This window comes from Leopardus geoffroyi, chromosome D4 (assembly GCF_018350155.1).
Source record: "Leopardus geoffroyi isolate Oge1 chromosome D4, O.geoffroyi_Oge1_pat1.0, whole genome shotgun sequence".
Lineage (NCBI taxonomy): Eukaryota > Metazoa > Chordata > Mammalia > Carnivora > Felidae > Leopardus > Leopardus geoffroyi.
The window spans coordinates 79,989,682-80,005,758 of record NC_059342.1 but is presented as its reverse complement, the minus strand read 5'-3'; the positions used below and the strand labels follow the sequence as shown (position 1 = coordinate 80,005,758).

The 16,077-nt window shown below is 38.0% G+C and overlaps 1 protein-coding gene across 1 annotated transcript in view; it reads left to right on the top strand.

Annotated features, from left to right (window-relative positions):
- Positions 1–16,077, top strand: part of MEGF9 (multiple EGF like domains 9) — an 89,136-nt gene that overhangs the window by 50,237 nt on the left and 22,822 nt on the right. The gene's annotated exons all lie outside the window — the stretch shown is intronic.

Below are 16,077 nucleotides of genomic sequence, written 5' to 3'. Positions count from 1 at the left end.
CCTAACTTACTAGGTAATAGCCAATAAGTAAAAGTGTTGGGGTTGAAATATTTGCAACTTGGATCTGGAGTTTGGGATATATTATATAATTACAAAAATTGTATATTAGATTATAGAATTGGTGACTCACAAAGAGGGGCAAAAATTTTGGAGTAAAACTATTGCTTTTGCTCTTGTCTAGAAGCCTATGATCTATGCTAGACTGAAGTGTACAAAACTACTAGAATCCAGTATAAAACAGCTTATAAATATATGCTGAATTTCTAAGTAGAATACAGTAGGAAAGGTATAAACAAGTAATAAGGACACAGGCTTTCCAGAGGAGGTGGGAACTGAGATATGCTTCCAAGTTATGATTTGGGAAGGCAGAGGACTGAGAAGGAGACCTGTCAGGGGCGCCTGGGTGGCTCACTCGGTTAAGTGTCCAACTTCAGCTCAGGTCATGATCTCACAGCTTGTGAGTTCAAGTCCCGCGTTGGGCTCTGTGCTGACGGCTCAGAGCCTGGAGCCTGCTTCGGATTCTGTGTCTCCCTCTCTCTCTGCCCCTACCCTGCTTGTGCTCTCTGTCTCTCATAAATGAATAAATGTTAAAAATAAAAAAATAAAATAAAAAAAAAGGAGACCTATCAGGAGAAAAAAAAACCTGTGCAAATTTAAGTGAATTTCCTGCGATTATACAATGGAATGAGAAATCTGATCTCCTAACACCTACTTAAATTCTTATCTGTTTCCACCTCCCTGTTCTCTTTTTAAAAATAAATAGAAGTAGAAAAGTGGACACAGTTTCCATCCTGATTCTCTCATACATCTAATGCCCATGGAACAAACGGCTGGCTTTCAAAAAATTCATCTCCCTGTGCCTTATGCCCCTGTACTTTCAGCGGGAGTTGCCCCAGTGAGGGTAGAACTTGGCCACAGGAGCCAGATGTGGGTTGAGCAACGTCTTTATGTGCAAACACAGAGTCCTTTATATACTGACAGATGGCCGCCCCCTCACAGCACCATTGGTGTTCCAACCTGTTTAATTGGGAAGGAGTTGGTCTACAATATCTCAACTTTCCATTTTTGCTTTTGCAATGCATTTCTAATGTTTTCCTGATTTATATTTGGACATATGTCTAATAAGTGAATGGAGAAATCAGATAGCATTTTTGTCTCACGCCTCTTGCCTAGTGAGAGCCTGGATCTCTTAATATGGCCCTTAAGATATTGTTAGGGCTGGCTTTATATGTAGACAGTTATATACTGATTTGAGATTTTTTTTAATGCATTCATAGCGGGCGAGTATACAAGGTGCATGATTTTAGACTGTCTCTGTAAGACAACAAAGAAGTTCTGTAGTGGTGTAATATCCTTTTACATAAAATCTGTGGTTGCTTCTGTACAGTGAGTATGTTTTGAAATGTTTACTATTTTGAATTTTAATCATGGGAATATGCCCCGGGACAGAAGGCAGAATTTTATTCATGAAGTAGACTTATGCTGAGATAAATGTCAAATAAAAAGATGGCAAGCCTCAGGGGCACCTGGGTGGCTCAGTCGGTTGAGTGTCCGACTTTGGCTCAGGTCATGATCTCACAGTCCGTGGGTTCAAGCCCTGTGTCGGCTCTGTGCTGACAGCTCAGAGCCTGGAGCCTGCTTCGGATTCTGTGTCTCCCTCTCTCTGTGTCTCTCCCCTGCTCATGCTGTCTCTCTCTGTCTCAGAAATAAATAAACATTAAGAAAAAAAAAAAAAAGATGGCAAACCTCAGAGGCTCATATTCACATGGGGCTCTGAAAATCATCTCTTGGGTAATAATTGGGAGTAACAGCTACTTGTGTAAACTCTTTATTACTTTGCCTATAATTCTGGGAGATCAAGAAAAAGTGATTTATTAGTAGAAAAAATTAACAATTGAGGAAAGCTGTATCATTTTCTTCACTCACTTCATTTAATAAAGGTGTTGCGTCTGGCAATTACGTGTCCAAAGACATTATCCCTGTGCTCACAGAGCTTACTCTCAGTGGAAAGATAGAAATGCAAACAAGCTATGAGTATTCATAAAGTGCACAGGAGATTCAGGGAAGTCTTAAGAGACGAAGCTGTGTTTAGGTTGCGACTTGAAAAATGAGTAGCAATTTGTATGAAAGAACAAGGGATCTTTAGTAGAGTGCAGGTGGCTTACTATTTCTTGAAGGCAAGAACACTTGTTAGCAGTGGAGAGGAAGGGTTGCAGGAGAGTAGGAAATGATAAGAGACGAGACTTTTGTCTGTCTGTTCACTGTTGTATCTCTAACATGTATCTCTAACACCTAGAACAGTGCCTGGCACAAGGTAGATTCGTAAATGCTGATGAATGAATAGAATGAATGAATGAAGAATAGAATAAACAGGGCCAGACCATAAAAGGCCTAATATGCAAACTTTATCCATTGAAGAATACCGTAAGGGGGGATATTGGATTTGCTTTTAAGAAAAATCACTCTGCCATTGGGGGAGTGGGGAAATCCTTTTTTTTTTTTTTTTTTTTTTACAATATTTTTGTTTTTGTTTTTCTATTAACATTTCCTTTTAGCCTTGCATTTTTACTAAATTTCCTTCTGACTTAAAAATCTTGTTTCTAATCTGGGAATTTGAAATCTTGGTACTTAATGTTACACCAGTTTTTCCAAAGAGTTCAAACCACTTTAACACCAGAACATGGTAAAAATTTGCAGCCATTTCAAGCAACTGGTGGGCTTTTTATATATCGTCATTAGCTGGTACCATTAAGTGTTCTGAGAGGTGAGTGTAAAATGTAAAAAGTATGTGTTTTTTTTTTTTTTTAACAACAATTAACTTTCAAAGAGAAAAAAAAGAAAAATCACTCTATCAGAAGTCTGGTGGATAGAGAGAGTGAGCTGGGGCAAGGAGACCAGTAAGGAGGATATTGTAACAATCCAAGCAAGAGAGCTAAAGACCTGATGTAAGACATTGGCACTGGCATTGGCAATGGTGCTGGAGAGGTGGGAACCAATGTAAGAGGTATTTGGGCAGTAAAATATATAGGGCTAGGTGGTTGTTCATATGTACAGAGTAAAGGGAAAGAGAGAGATGACTCTCCCATGTTTCTTTCTGGGTTGGGTGCATGAGTGAAGAGATATTCCATTAACTAGATAAAGAATACAGGTATATAAGCAAGATAGAGGGAGATGATGATGTTAGGTTTTAAACATGCTCATTTTGGGGGCGCCTGGGTGGCTCAGTCGGTTAAGCGTCCGACTCCGGCTCAGGTCATGATCTCGCGGTTTGTGAGTTCAAGCCCTGCGTCGGGCTCTGTGCTGACAGCTCAGAGCCTAGAGCCTGTTTCAGATTCTGTGTCTCCCTCTCTCTCTCTGACCCTCCCCTGTTCATGCTCTGTCTCTCTCTGTCTCAAAAATAAATAAACGTTAAAAAAATAAATAAATAAAAAAATAAACATGTTTATTTTGAAGTGATGGTGGTATATTCAGATAGAGATGTCTGGTAGAGACTTGCATATATATTGTGTACCAAACTCAAGAAATCTTATAGCATATTCTTATGCTATTCCTTAGGAAAACAGAACAATGCCTCATAGCTTTAATTTTATTTAAAAATAATTTTATTTTATACCCTAATTATTCTTCTTGTAATTGTACCAATCTCTAGTTTAAATTATCTTCTTAAAATTCACTTCTGTATTTTTTCCTTGAAGGTAGAATTTTAAAAGGCAGCCATCTTAGTCAAAAGCAGGTAACTGACCTCAGCCTGTTTCCTATTGTAATTAATTTGTTCCAGTAGATGTTTGCACAGTGCCAATGGTTTATGTCTTAGAAGATATTTTAAGCATATTACACCAAGTATCATGGTAAGTTCACGGTAAAACAAATTAGACTAAAATTTGAATGTTAATAAATGGCCAGACAGAGGCTTATTCGGAAAAAGGCACCGAGTGCATTGAGTTTAAGTGTAAATAATGTGTGTCTGTTACAGTTTAGATAGCTCTGTATGTTTTTCAGCACACTTCTAGCTTACGTCCTCCATTCAATACAGTGCATGCTCTGCCCTCCTGGTCTTCTAATTATTAACTAGAAGAACAGCTGTAGTCAAATAATTAAAAAAAACCCAACACATCTTTCTTCCAGCTATTGATAACCTTTGAGAACATTAACATAACATGTCACAGTGAATTGATATAGTTGCTGTTGATCAAACGTGGTACTTTCCTAAACCATGCTGCAGACTCTTCTACTTGTTTATTTTATTAACCTACTTTTAGGCCAGTTTGGGATTAAAAAAAAAATTTTTTTTTAATGTTTATTGATTTTTGAAGGAAAGAGAGATAGAGTGTGAGCGGGGGAGGGGCAGAGAGAGAGGGGGACACAGGAGAGTGACATAGGGCTCAAACCCATGAACTGTGAGATTGTGACATTAGCTGAAGTCGGACGCTTAACCAACTGAGCCATCCAGGTACCCCTGGGGTTTTTTAAAGAAATATTTTAAAGTTAAAGTTTTGTTATTGATAATATTAAATGGTAATTTATTTTGCTTCTTCTGAAAGACTTCCACAAATATGTAAATGTATATGTGCTAATACTACAAATAATCAAGTTTGTACAAATGCAGTATTTGGCATCAAGGTGTTTATTTATTTAACAAATTATGTGCAAAATACTTTAATAGATCCTGTGGGAAATAAAAGATTAATAAGACAGTGGGTCTTACTCCAAAGGAGCTTCCAGTTTAGTAAGGACACCAAAAAAAAAAAAAAAATGTATATAAATAATTATACTATGAAGTAAAAATTGACATCATAAACTAAAAAGATAAAATGTTAAGGGGATTAAGAATCTGGGAGATCTCACTTATAGCTGAAAAAATCAGAGATGATTTCATTGAAGAGATAGCTTTTGACTTCAGTTTTGAAGACAGGAAAGGATTAGGCATACAGAAGTGGACAAGGTGGGAAAGGATGTTATTATAGAACAGGAAAGATCAAGATTAATGACTCAGAGATGTGCCTATATAGGATGTAAGGTGGAAGGGAAGTGGGGGCAGAGGAGATAAATCTGTCAGGTCCTGCTGGGGTCAGGTCATGGAGGGCCTCAAGGGCCAGATGAATGATTTGGATTTTATTCATGAAGTAGTCTTTAAGCGGAAGAAAGATCAGCACTGTGTCCTTGCAGTAGTAGGATGGATGGGTATAAGTAAGGGGAGATTAGAGGCAGAATGAAAACTAGTGAGGGCCCAAATTAGGATAATAATAGTAAGAACAGAGAGAATAAATAAATCAGAGAGAATAAATCAAACAGAATAAATTGTGGACAATAGCAAAAATGGTGATATGCCCCATGATAGCAAGATTTCTGTGCCTAATACTCTGTCAAGTTTGTGATTCTTGCATTACTACATACACACAAATCTAAAGGTAGTTTGTATTTCTAAGTTGAATTTAAGGTATTGCTCAGTCTCAGGTTTCCTTCTCAGGCCCATACTCTCTCCCCGAGTTCCCATTCTTCCTTTGTTGATGGCCGCAGGGATCAAATCTGCTTTCCTATATGCTTCAGCGGTTGTGGCCGCCCACTGTGTCCCAGGGGATTTTTATTCCCAATGCAGCCTTGCTGCTGAGTGTCAGCAGGGTCCCCACATGCATGTTCTTTCTGTGTTGCTAAAAATAAATCCAAGGGCCCTTTACCTTTCGAGAGTTCTAAAAAACGATTAATCGTTGTAGAGAGGTTTGTAGGGGTAGCGAATATAAAAGATATGGGTAAGTTGAATGGTTATATAATTGACAAACTTTTCCACAAACAAGGTGCAAATATAGGCATACCTCTGTTATTTTGCCAATTAATTACTCTGACACTCATATGCCTCAGTAGCAGCCCAATTTCCTTTTGAGGCAACCCATTCTCCAACAATTAATTACTCATTTTCCAGTATCTCTAGGGTTCAGCCCTTCTCTGATGCTGAGTATCAAGGGAATGCGATTCTAAACAGGTCACTGACATTACTGTTTTTCACTCCTATGTAGAAAGGCTGGGTGGAAGCCTGGCCCTGAACAGCCTGACAGATTGTGCTTGCTCACTACTGTAGTGATGCTTTTACTGGCCCAGATCCTTGCAGAGGCAGCAACAAGTCTTTGAGGAGGATGAGCCCACGCGTCAGTGCCAAGTTCTTTCAGGACGCTCTAAACTAGGGCTAGAGTCATAGATCTCAACAATCAGCTCCTTCAGTCTATCCATGCAGCCCTATTCCAGCACGCAAGCCAGCTCCAAGAGTACCAGTTGAGGACATTTTGTAGAATCTTTCACTTAACAACCCCAAATCTCCCTCCCTCCCCAATAAAACAGGTCTTGCCAAACCTTTCCCCCAGGACAGCGGTGCCTACTCGCTCTGTACCACACAGCTAAGGGAAACCGGAACAAGTGATTCTTCACCCGGTCAAGAGAATTTGCTTCGCAACTACTTTCGATGGCTGCCCAAATGGCAAAGCATTTGTAAACTTCTCTCGCTAAAGAAGAAAGAAACCACAGATTTAATCTTTAGTGAAGCATCTCTTGGACAGGACATTTTACTATACTTAAAAAGGTTAAAAATCTTATAAACACATAGTGGTTTTCTGACATGAAGTTTGACTTCTCTCTCAGATGAAAACACCACACAAGTTGGCGAATAACATTAGCATTATTACTCTCACCATCAACCCCAGAAGGAACAACATTAACATTTATTGAATGTTTGTGCTACGTGCCAGGCTATGTTTCACAGGTGGAGAAACTGAGACTTGAGTAATTTGCTCCAAAACAGTCAGTGCCAGAAACAGGCTCAAACCAATACCTGTCTGACTATCCTGCCTTTAGTAGGCCCCAGTGTTTCTTAATTGAGTGGCTGAACCTGTGCTTATTTTCTAAATAAACCTAATAACCATCCTAAGTTAAGCTACCATACAGACAGATCCCCAGCATGAAAACTCATCATTTGAGTGATCAAGATAACATCATCAGTAATAAGTCATGGGGTAGTATCATGTACCCCCTAATATGAGGCAATGAGAACGTCATGTTACCTCTGCGATTGTCTTCACTAAAACCCATACTCTCGGTCTAATTATGACAAGACACCAGACAAACCCAAATTGAGGAACATTTTATAAAATAACTAGTACTCTTCAAAAGCTTCAAGGTTCTAAAAGACAAGGAAAGACCAAGAAACTGTCAGATTGGAGGAGGCCAAGGAGTCATGACCAGTAAACGTAAGGTGTTATGGTGGATTGGATCCTGGAACAGAAAAAGGACATTAGTGTAAAAATTAGGGAAATATGATAAGGTCTATATTTAATAGTACTATAGCAATGTTAATTGTCAATTTTGACGAATATACCATAGTTGTATAAGAAGTTAACCCTAGGGGAATTTGGATGACAAATATACAAGAACTATCTGTACTATCTTTACACTTTTCTTTAAATCCAATATTACTTAGAAATAAAAAATTAACACGATTGTTAGGGCAGTCAGTCAAGGGAATATGGATGGTATTAGTGTTTTCTGATGACGGTGTAGTTGATCCTACTGATAATTCTCAGCCTTGGGTCTGGAAGAGGAATCGGGATAAGGAAATTAACTTTGCTGGCATGAAGAGCTGCCACTTTAGATGTATGACATTGTGGTTAGAATATACAATCAAATTCATAGCCTACTTTACTGTTTTTAATATCTCTTTTTTCTCTAAAGTTTTAAAAAAGAGCGTCTAAACCTTGTATTAGTAGACTTGGGCTACAATAGGACTCTTGTTCCCACACAGAAGGCTTTGTCTTCCCCTGTGTCCCCTGAAAGAAAATTAAATCAGCATGACTTGTTCCATCTCAGATGGGTTTTTTTTTTTATAACAAGAAATATGTTTCCTAGAGGGTAGAGAGAAATACGGGACTGTTCATCTTTTTTCTCCTTGGATTTGGTCTCCACTCAAAATATCTAAATTTGTCAATCCCAGAGAGAGATCTTGACTTGAAGTTTCTCCAAAGTTCCTATGAAAAGGGACACAAGTACTTTAGCTGTGATTAATTTAATATTTGAAGTGTATAGGACTAGTTTAGAAAATTATCAATTCCATTATTATCGTTCTTTATATATTAGATGAATTCTCTGGTATGATATATTCAGTGTGTTTCAACAATTCGGGTATTTCGGGCTTGCTCCTGTGGTTATAAATTCAGTAGGTTTCCAGGTAATGTTAATAACTAATGTCTGTAAAGTCAGTTACAATTAATAGTATTTTCTTAGCCTGTACATTTAATCATTTGATTCTAACAACAACCCTGTAGGTAAGGTGAGGTTGAAGTAGTTAAGGATGATTTCCTACCAAATTACAGATGAGAAGTAATAATTGAAAGGTTACATGATAAGCCCAAGCTCGGATGTCTGTTAAATTCCAGAGCAAGAGCAGTTAACTCCAGATCTTCTGACACCTATCCCATGTTCTTTCTGTTACCTTAAACTCCCATGGCATGCAGTTCTGGGCTAGTATATGCCCCTATGCTCAAGGTCACAAGTTCTTAACCTACAAGGAGAAAAGCACATGAAACGTAATGGTGGATATGTACATTTTTCTGTGGAAAAGGTCTATAAGATTTAATAGATTCTCAAAGAGATCTGAGATGCCATCAAGTTTAAGAAGGTTTATGCTAAATACTATCAGGAAGGACATAGACATTCTTCTCACACTGCCAGAAGCAGTAATGAAAATATGGCTTATATTGTCAATAACAGAATCACTTCCTCCTCGTCTGCCAATTCCTAACACATACACCATGATCATTTCCTTAATTAAGTTTTAAATTTGCTGATCCTGGGGCGCCTGGGTGGCTGAGTCGGTTGAGCATCCGACTTTGGCTCAGGTCATGATCTCACCGTTCGTGAGTTCGAGCCCCACGTTGGGCTCTGCGCTGACAGCTTGGAGCCTGGAGCCTGCTTCGGATTCTGTGTCCCCCTCTCTCTCTGCCCCACCCCTGCTTGTGCTCTGTCTCTCTCTGTCTTTCAGAAATGAATAAACACACAAAAAATAAAAAAAAAAATTAAATTTGTTGATCCTGATTGGTTTTTTAAAAGAGTTCTATGATTGAATAAAATGCCCAGTAAAAGATATTATAGATATTTGAAAGAAAAGTTTTTACAGAAAAATATGTTAGTTTTTTCAACTAAACTGTTCACCCAAGGAAGCTGCATAATCCAGGAGAGGCAGCAGGAGGAACAGAAGGAAACTAACATTTGATAAATCTGTTAAACCTCTGTTTTTGATGCTTTACACATATAACCTCTCTGACTTCTTAGAACAACTTAGATGTCTTGCTCTTAGAAACGGAGTTACTAAGCAATATGGCATAATTAATAAATGGTAGAGCTTAGATTTGAGCCCATGTCTATCTGACTCCAAGACTCTCCCCACTGTACCCTAAAATGGAGTGGGCAAGATTAGATATGGCATTGTGAGTCTCAGTGTAAGTGTAGGTGTAGGTATGGGTGAACATGATTCATCAACCTAAGGAGTGGCCAATAGAGACATAAATCTGTAAATCAGAGCTGGGCTACAATGAAATTAAATATTGTATAGAAGAAGGCAACATGAGTATTGAGAGCATCCATAGAGAATCATTTGAAAGTCAGGAATTAGGATATTATAAATATCAAAGTTGAGTCCACTTGACTTGCTGGGGCTTAAATGGCTTAAATGACAGGCATTTGACATGTGGGAGATCTGGAAGTAAGTGTTGTGAACCTAGTCATCAGGGTGGGAAGTGGGAAGATAGGACCACTGGGACCAGGAGCCAAGCACTGAGAAATTAGGGACAGTAGTTATAATTCAGCCATCTAAACTATAGAGAACTAAGGTCAAAGGAACCAGTAGCGAATGGGACTTAATGACAATTCACTGAGGTTGACTGCCTTAAGTACCCTCTTCTTACGTCAGAACTAACACCGAATTAAGAGTTAAGCAGTAAGCTCAGAGATGGAAATCAAGCAGCTTTACCAGTCAGGGGCTTGGAATATAAAAAGTAGAGTGAAACAAGTATCATGATATTTTTCCAGTTAATCTACTACAGTGCTTCTTCAGGTATGGTCCTCAGGCCAATATCAGCATAACCTGGGAATTGGTTAGAAGTGCAAATTCTTGGGTCCAACCCCAGACCTATTTAATCAGAAACTCTGAGATAGGGCCTAGCAATCAGAACCACTGATCTAGTGGACAATATGTTGCCCACAAAAACCTGAGGTCAACTTCTACCCAGAAGAAAACCAGAACTAATAACGAGGAGGCTGTTTGAGGCATTCCAGTCTCTGTTCTTTGTTTATATGAGGACCATCCAAGCTAAAGAGGCTTGGGCTTAAGCAAAATAGACTTTTCTTTGAGGGCTAGTAAATTATTTCTTTCCTTTCTGCTCTTTTTTGCCCTTCAAAGGACAAGTCCAAGGGATCAAGATCAATGTCTTACAATGTTGACTGGCCCATCACGTACCAGTCATTAAATGTCTCATTTTGCTCTCCTGAAGTAAATATCCTATTTCAAGGATTCTGAGAGGTTTACTTAAATGTAACATAAAGTGGGGCACCTGAGTGGCTCAGTCAGTTGAGTCTGACTCTTGATTTTTGACTCAGGTCATGATCTCAGGGCTGTGCAGTCAAGCTCCACACCAGGCTCTGTGCTAGCATGGAGCCTGCTTGGGATTCTCTCTCTCTCCTTCTGCCCCTCTCCCCCACTCGCACTCTCAATCAATCAATTAATCAATCAATCAATGGAACATAAAGTATCAAGATTAGGTACTTGGAAAATATTAAATGGACTAAATTGAAGACAAATATTGTACTCAGAAGGCATCATGAATTAATGAGGGAAGCATACATAGATTTTGGAGCCAGATTACCTGATCATTAAATGGAAAAATTTTGAGTGTCTATCATGTACCAGGCACTGTGCTAGGCCCTAGCTATATAACGGTGGAGAAAAAAGAAAACCAGATAAAACCCCCTGATTTCATAGAGCTGACATTCTAGATGGGGAGAGATTTAATAAACAATGGAAATGAAATATGTATTATATTAAATATAAGAGATATTGTAATTTTAGATGTTGTGGCTGGCCAAGGCCTTGTTGAGAATATAACATTTGAATCAATAATGAAAAGAAGTAAGAGAGCATGCCTCATGGGTCCCCTGGGTGAAGGCTATTGCTAACAGAAAGGACAGTGGGTGCAGGGTGTCTGATACAGAAACATCCACAGCGCGTCTGAACAACAGCAAGGTGAGCATAGCTGAAGTGTTGGAAGATGGGAGAAGGGATTAGGGGAGCGCTAGATAAAAGCAAAATCTATACGCAGATGCTGAGAATACAGTCCTTCCAACATGTCTCTGTTTTTAAAAACATTTATATGAAAAACTTGAGGGGAAAAGTTGGTTCAGAGACAAACAGATAAATAGAACAGAAATGAAAGCCCAGAAACACCCCATGTGTATAAAGATATTTCACATATGGCTGAGTAGGTACTGAAGTTTAGTGATACACCTCAACGACACTATGAGTGTAGTGGCAGTATTTTCATAGTCTTTACTATGTGTCAGACACTGTTCTGCCTGCTTAACACACCCTAACTAAATTAATCTTCACAAACCTGTGAGAGAGAGACTATCATTTTCTCCATTTTACAAGTGAGGAAACTGAAACACAAAGAGTTTAAGTAATTTATTTGCGGTCATATGGCTAGTAAGTGATAAAGCCAGGATTTGAATCCAGGTAGTCTAACTCCAGTGTTTATATGTTAGCTACTTTGTTAAAATATACAACTTCTAGACAAGCCTCAAACTGAGAGAAGATAATTGTAGCACATTAAACTGACAAGGGATAGATTTTTCAAGAATATATAAAGAACATCTACACATTAACGTCAGAAATAGGTGGGAAAAAATTTGTAGCTCTGTGTGGTGACAGACGGTAGCTGGACCCATTATGGTGATTGTTTCTCAATGTATACAAATATCAAATCATTATGTTGTATACCCGAAACTAATATGTTATATGTCAATTATCCTTTTATAAAAAAAAAAGAATACTTGGGCAGACTTTTCACAGAAGAGGAAACTCAAATGGCCAGTAAACTTGAAAAAGTGTTCCATCTCATTAATCTGGAGAATGTATTTAAAAACCATAGTATGATACCATTTCGAGCTGCCAGATTGGCAAAATTTTTAACGCTGATGATATCAAGTGTTGGTGAGGATACAGGGCAATGGGACCATGATTCCATTGCTAATAGGGGTGCAAATTGTGACCGCCACTTTGGAAAACAGGCATTGCCTTGTATGTTGGTGCTATACAAGCTACTACCTAGCAATTTTATTCCTTGGTATATACTCTAGAGTAAAGCATGCTCATATGTACCAGAAGATATACAGGTGTTATCTATACTACCTAATGAAAACAACCCAAATGTCTACAAGAATGAATACAATAGGGTTATATTCATATGATGAAATACAATACAGCAGTGAAAAAAGAGTGACTACAGCTGTACAAATGTATATCGATAAATTGATAAACCATAATACTGTATGGGACAAAGTAAATCAAAGAATACATGATGTTTATTAATATAAGGTTTAAGAGCAGGCAAAACTATCTGATACATTATTTAGTAATACATATAGAAATGATAAGCCTCTAACAGAGCTGAACTGACTAAAACACTTAGCTGCTTCTGGGGCAAGAGAAGGGAATGAAGTTGAAGGGGAAGCTTCAAATGTCTTGTCTAGTGGATATGAAATTGTTAAGTTTGGTGTTCTTTCTTACATTCTGTTGTCTTTAAACTTATCTGCCTCTGAATGAATGATATATTTCACAATTAAAAAATAAAGGTTAAAAAAGCATTGCAAACAACGGATGTTGGCAAGGAAGCGGAGAAAGAGGATCTCTTTTGCATTGTTGGTGGCAATGCAAGCTGGTGCAGCCACTCTGGAGAACAGTATGGAGGTTCCTCAAAAAACTAAAAATAGAACTACCCCAACTGCACTACTAGGCATTTCTCCACAGGATACAGGTGTGCTGTTTCGAAGGGGCACACACACCCCCATGTTTATAACAGCACCATCAACAATAGCCAAAGTATGGAAAGCGCCCAAATGTCCATCGACGGATGAATGGATAAAGAAGATGTGGTATATATATACAATGGAGTATTACTCGGCAATCAAAAAGAATGAAATCTTGCCATTTGCAACTACGTGGATGGAACTGGAGGGTATTATGCTAAGTGAAATTCGTCAGTCAGAGAAAGACAAAAATCATTTGACTTCACTCATATGAGGACTTTAAGAGACAAAACAGATGAACGTAAGGAAAGAGAAACAAAAATAGTATAAAAACAGGGAGGGGGACAAAACATTAAGTGACTCATAAATATGGAGAAAAACTGAGCGTTGCTGGAGGGGTTGTGGGAGGGGGGGATGGGCTAAATGGGGAAGGGGCATTAAGGAATCTACTCCTGAAATCATTGTTTCAGTATATGCTAATTTGGATGTAAATTTAAAAAAATTAAAATTAAAAAAAAAAAAAGCATTGCAAGGTTCTATCAATAAAGCTGTTAGGGGTGAGGAGCTTTGCACGGAAACTGGCCAGCATTGGGGCATTTGCAAAACAGTGCCAGCTGCAGGTAGGAAAATAGTGCTCCCACATCAGAGAATTGGATTGACACAGATCAGAAGCAGTGTCTCATTTCCTTGGCAATCACTTTAAAATCCCATTCGTCAGAGGAGTTAAACAACTGACAGTTGAGCCAGGAGAAGATTAACATAAGAAACCTTTTCGAGGAGCGTTGCAAGTCTATTAATATGAGCACGTTAAATCCTTCTGTCTTGCTTTCATTAAATACACAGAGGTAATCTATAAAATAAAGGAGAGAGAAAAAAGCCAGGTATTAGAAGGCAGAAGACCTGGGTGCTAATTCTGATTGCCCTCTGGATGTGTGACCTTGAAAATTGAGTCACTTCATGTCATTGAAACTCTATTGATTGGGGATGTTGAGTATTAATATTTGGCCATGTATAGAGCTACTCATATTTGGAAGGCACTTAAATATGTAATTTTAACTAATTTCCACAATCTTTTGAAACAGGGATTATTATTCTTGTTTTTCAGATGTAAAAACTTGCTCAATAATCAAGTAGCTAGAAAGTGGCAAAATTGAGACTTATGAATGCCATAGAATTATTGTAAGAACTAAAATAACTAATCCATATGTAAGTATTGTGCTATGCACTTCATTTATGATCCCACAGTGTAAATGTTAATATTGTAAGTGTTAATATTGCCTCTGACTACCTCATCCCCAACAGGTTTAGAACTCAAAAGTTTAGGACTTGGGTTTAAAGGACTTGGTCCTTAGCACTGTCAATCTCAGTATTTTTGAGTTAAAGAGGTTTTCGTTTGCTTGTCTGGAAACTAAGCCACCACTTATGCTGTCATTTCCGTGAGTTCTAAATTCTAGGCACTACAAGTTAATTTTTGGAACACAGCATGTACACAAATCAAGTATTAATAATTACCCTTTCAGGTTAGTATCCAAAGTATATAAAGAACTTATAAAACACAACACCCAAAAAACAAATAATCCAATTAAAAATGGGCAGAAGACATGGCTAGACATTTTTTTCAAAGAAGACATACAGATGGCCAGCAGACACATGAAAAGATGCTCAAACATCAGTCATCATCAGGGAAACACAAATCAAAACTACAATAAGCTATCACCTCACACCTGTCAGAATCACTGAAATCAACAACACAAGAAACAGTAGGTGTTGGCAAGGATAAGGAGAAAGGAGAACCTCTTATACTGTTGGTGGGAATGCAAACTGGTGCAGCCACTCTAGAAAAAAATATGGAGTTCCCTACAAAAGTTAAAAATAGAACTACCCAATGATCCAATAATTGCTTAGGTATTTACCCAAACAATACAAAAATACCAACTCAAAGAGATACATGCCCCCTGATATTTATAGCAGTGTTATCTACAAGAGCCAAATCATGGAAAGAGCCCTCGTGTCCACTGATTGATTAATGGATAAGGAAGACGTGGTGTAGGCACACCATGGAATATTACTCAGCCATAAAAAAGAATGAAATCTTGCCATTTGCAATGACATGGATGGAGCTAGAGAGTATCATGCTAAGTGAGCTAGAGAGTATAATGCTAAGTGAAATAAGTCAGTCAGAGAAAGACAAATACCATACAATTTTGCTCATATGAGGAATTTAAGAAACAAAACAAATCAACAAAGGGGGTGGGGGAGAGAGGGAGGGGGGGAGAGAGGGGGGAGGGGAGAGAGGCAGGCAGTAAACCAAGAAACAGAGTCTTAACTATAGAGATGGTTACCAGAGGGGAGGTGGGTGGGGAAGATGAGTTATATAGGTGATGGGGTTTAAGGAGTGCACTTGTTGTGACGAGCACAGGGTGATGTATGGAAGTGTTGAATCACTATATTGTATACTTGAAACTAATATTACACTGTATGTTAACTGATGAATTGAAATTAAAAAAAATTTTTTTTTCAAAAAAAATTACCCTTTCATTGAGCAAATCTTTTACAATGGTTACAAAAGGATACAATGTTGACATATTTGAGAACCATCTTCTTTTCTAGGAGATGATACTGAAACCTCATGCTTTTTCTCTTTTCAAAATGACTTTTAAAATGCAGAAATCTCTTTCAAATAATGGAGTAATTGTGTGGGCTTGAGTATTCTTATGGCTGTATTTATTCCATTAAAAAAAGTGAAGGCAATGAGAAAGAACTTTACTAGTTGAATTAAGTTAAGGCTTCCAAGTTATGGCTCTGGAAATATTACACATTCTATTTTTTTGCCATTAAGGTTTATTTCTGACTTTTCAAATAAGCTTTTAAATTTGATTTTGGTAAGATCAGCTATCAGAAAATATTTTTGCACTTAAGCAATACCCTTTTTGAGTGTTAAGAATTTCTGTCTGAATATGGATTTCCTCTAAGAATATTTTAGACTATTTGCCCTCAAAAATACAAGGAATGTCTAGTATA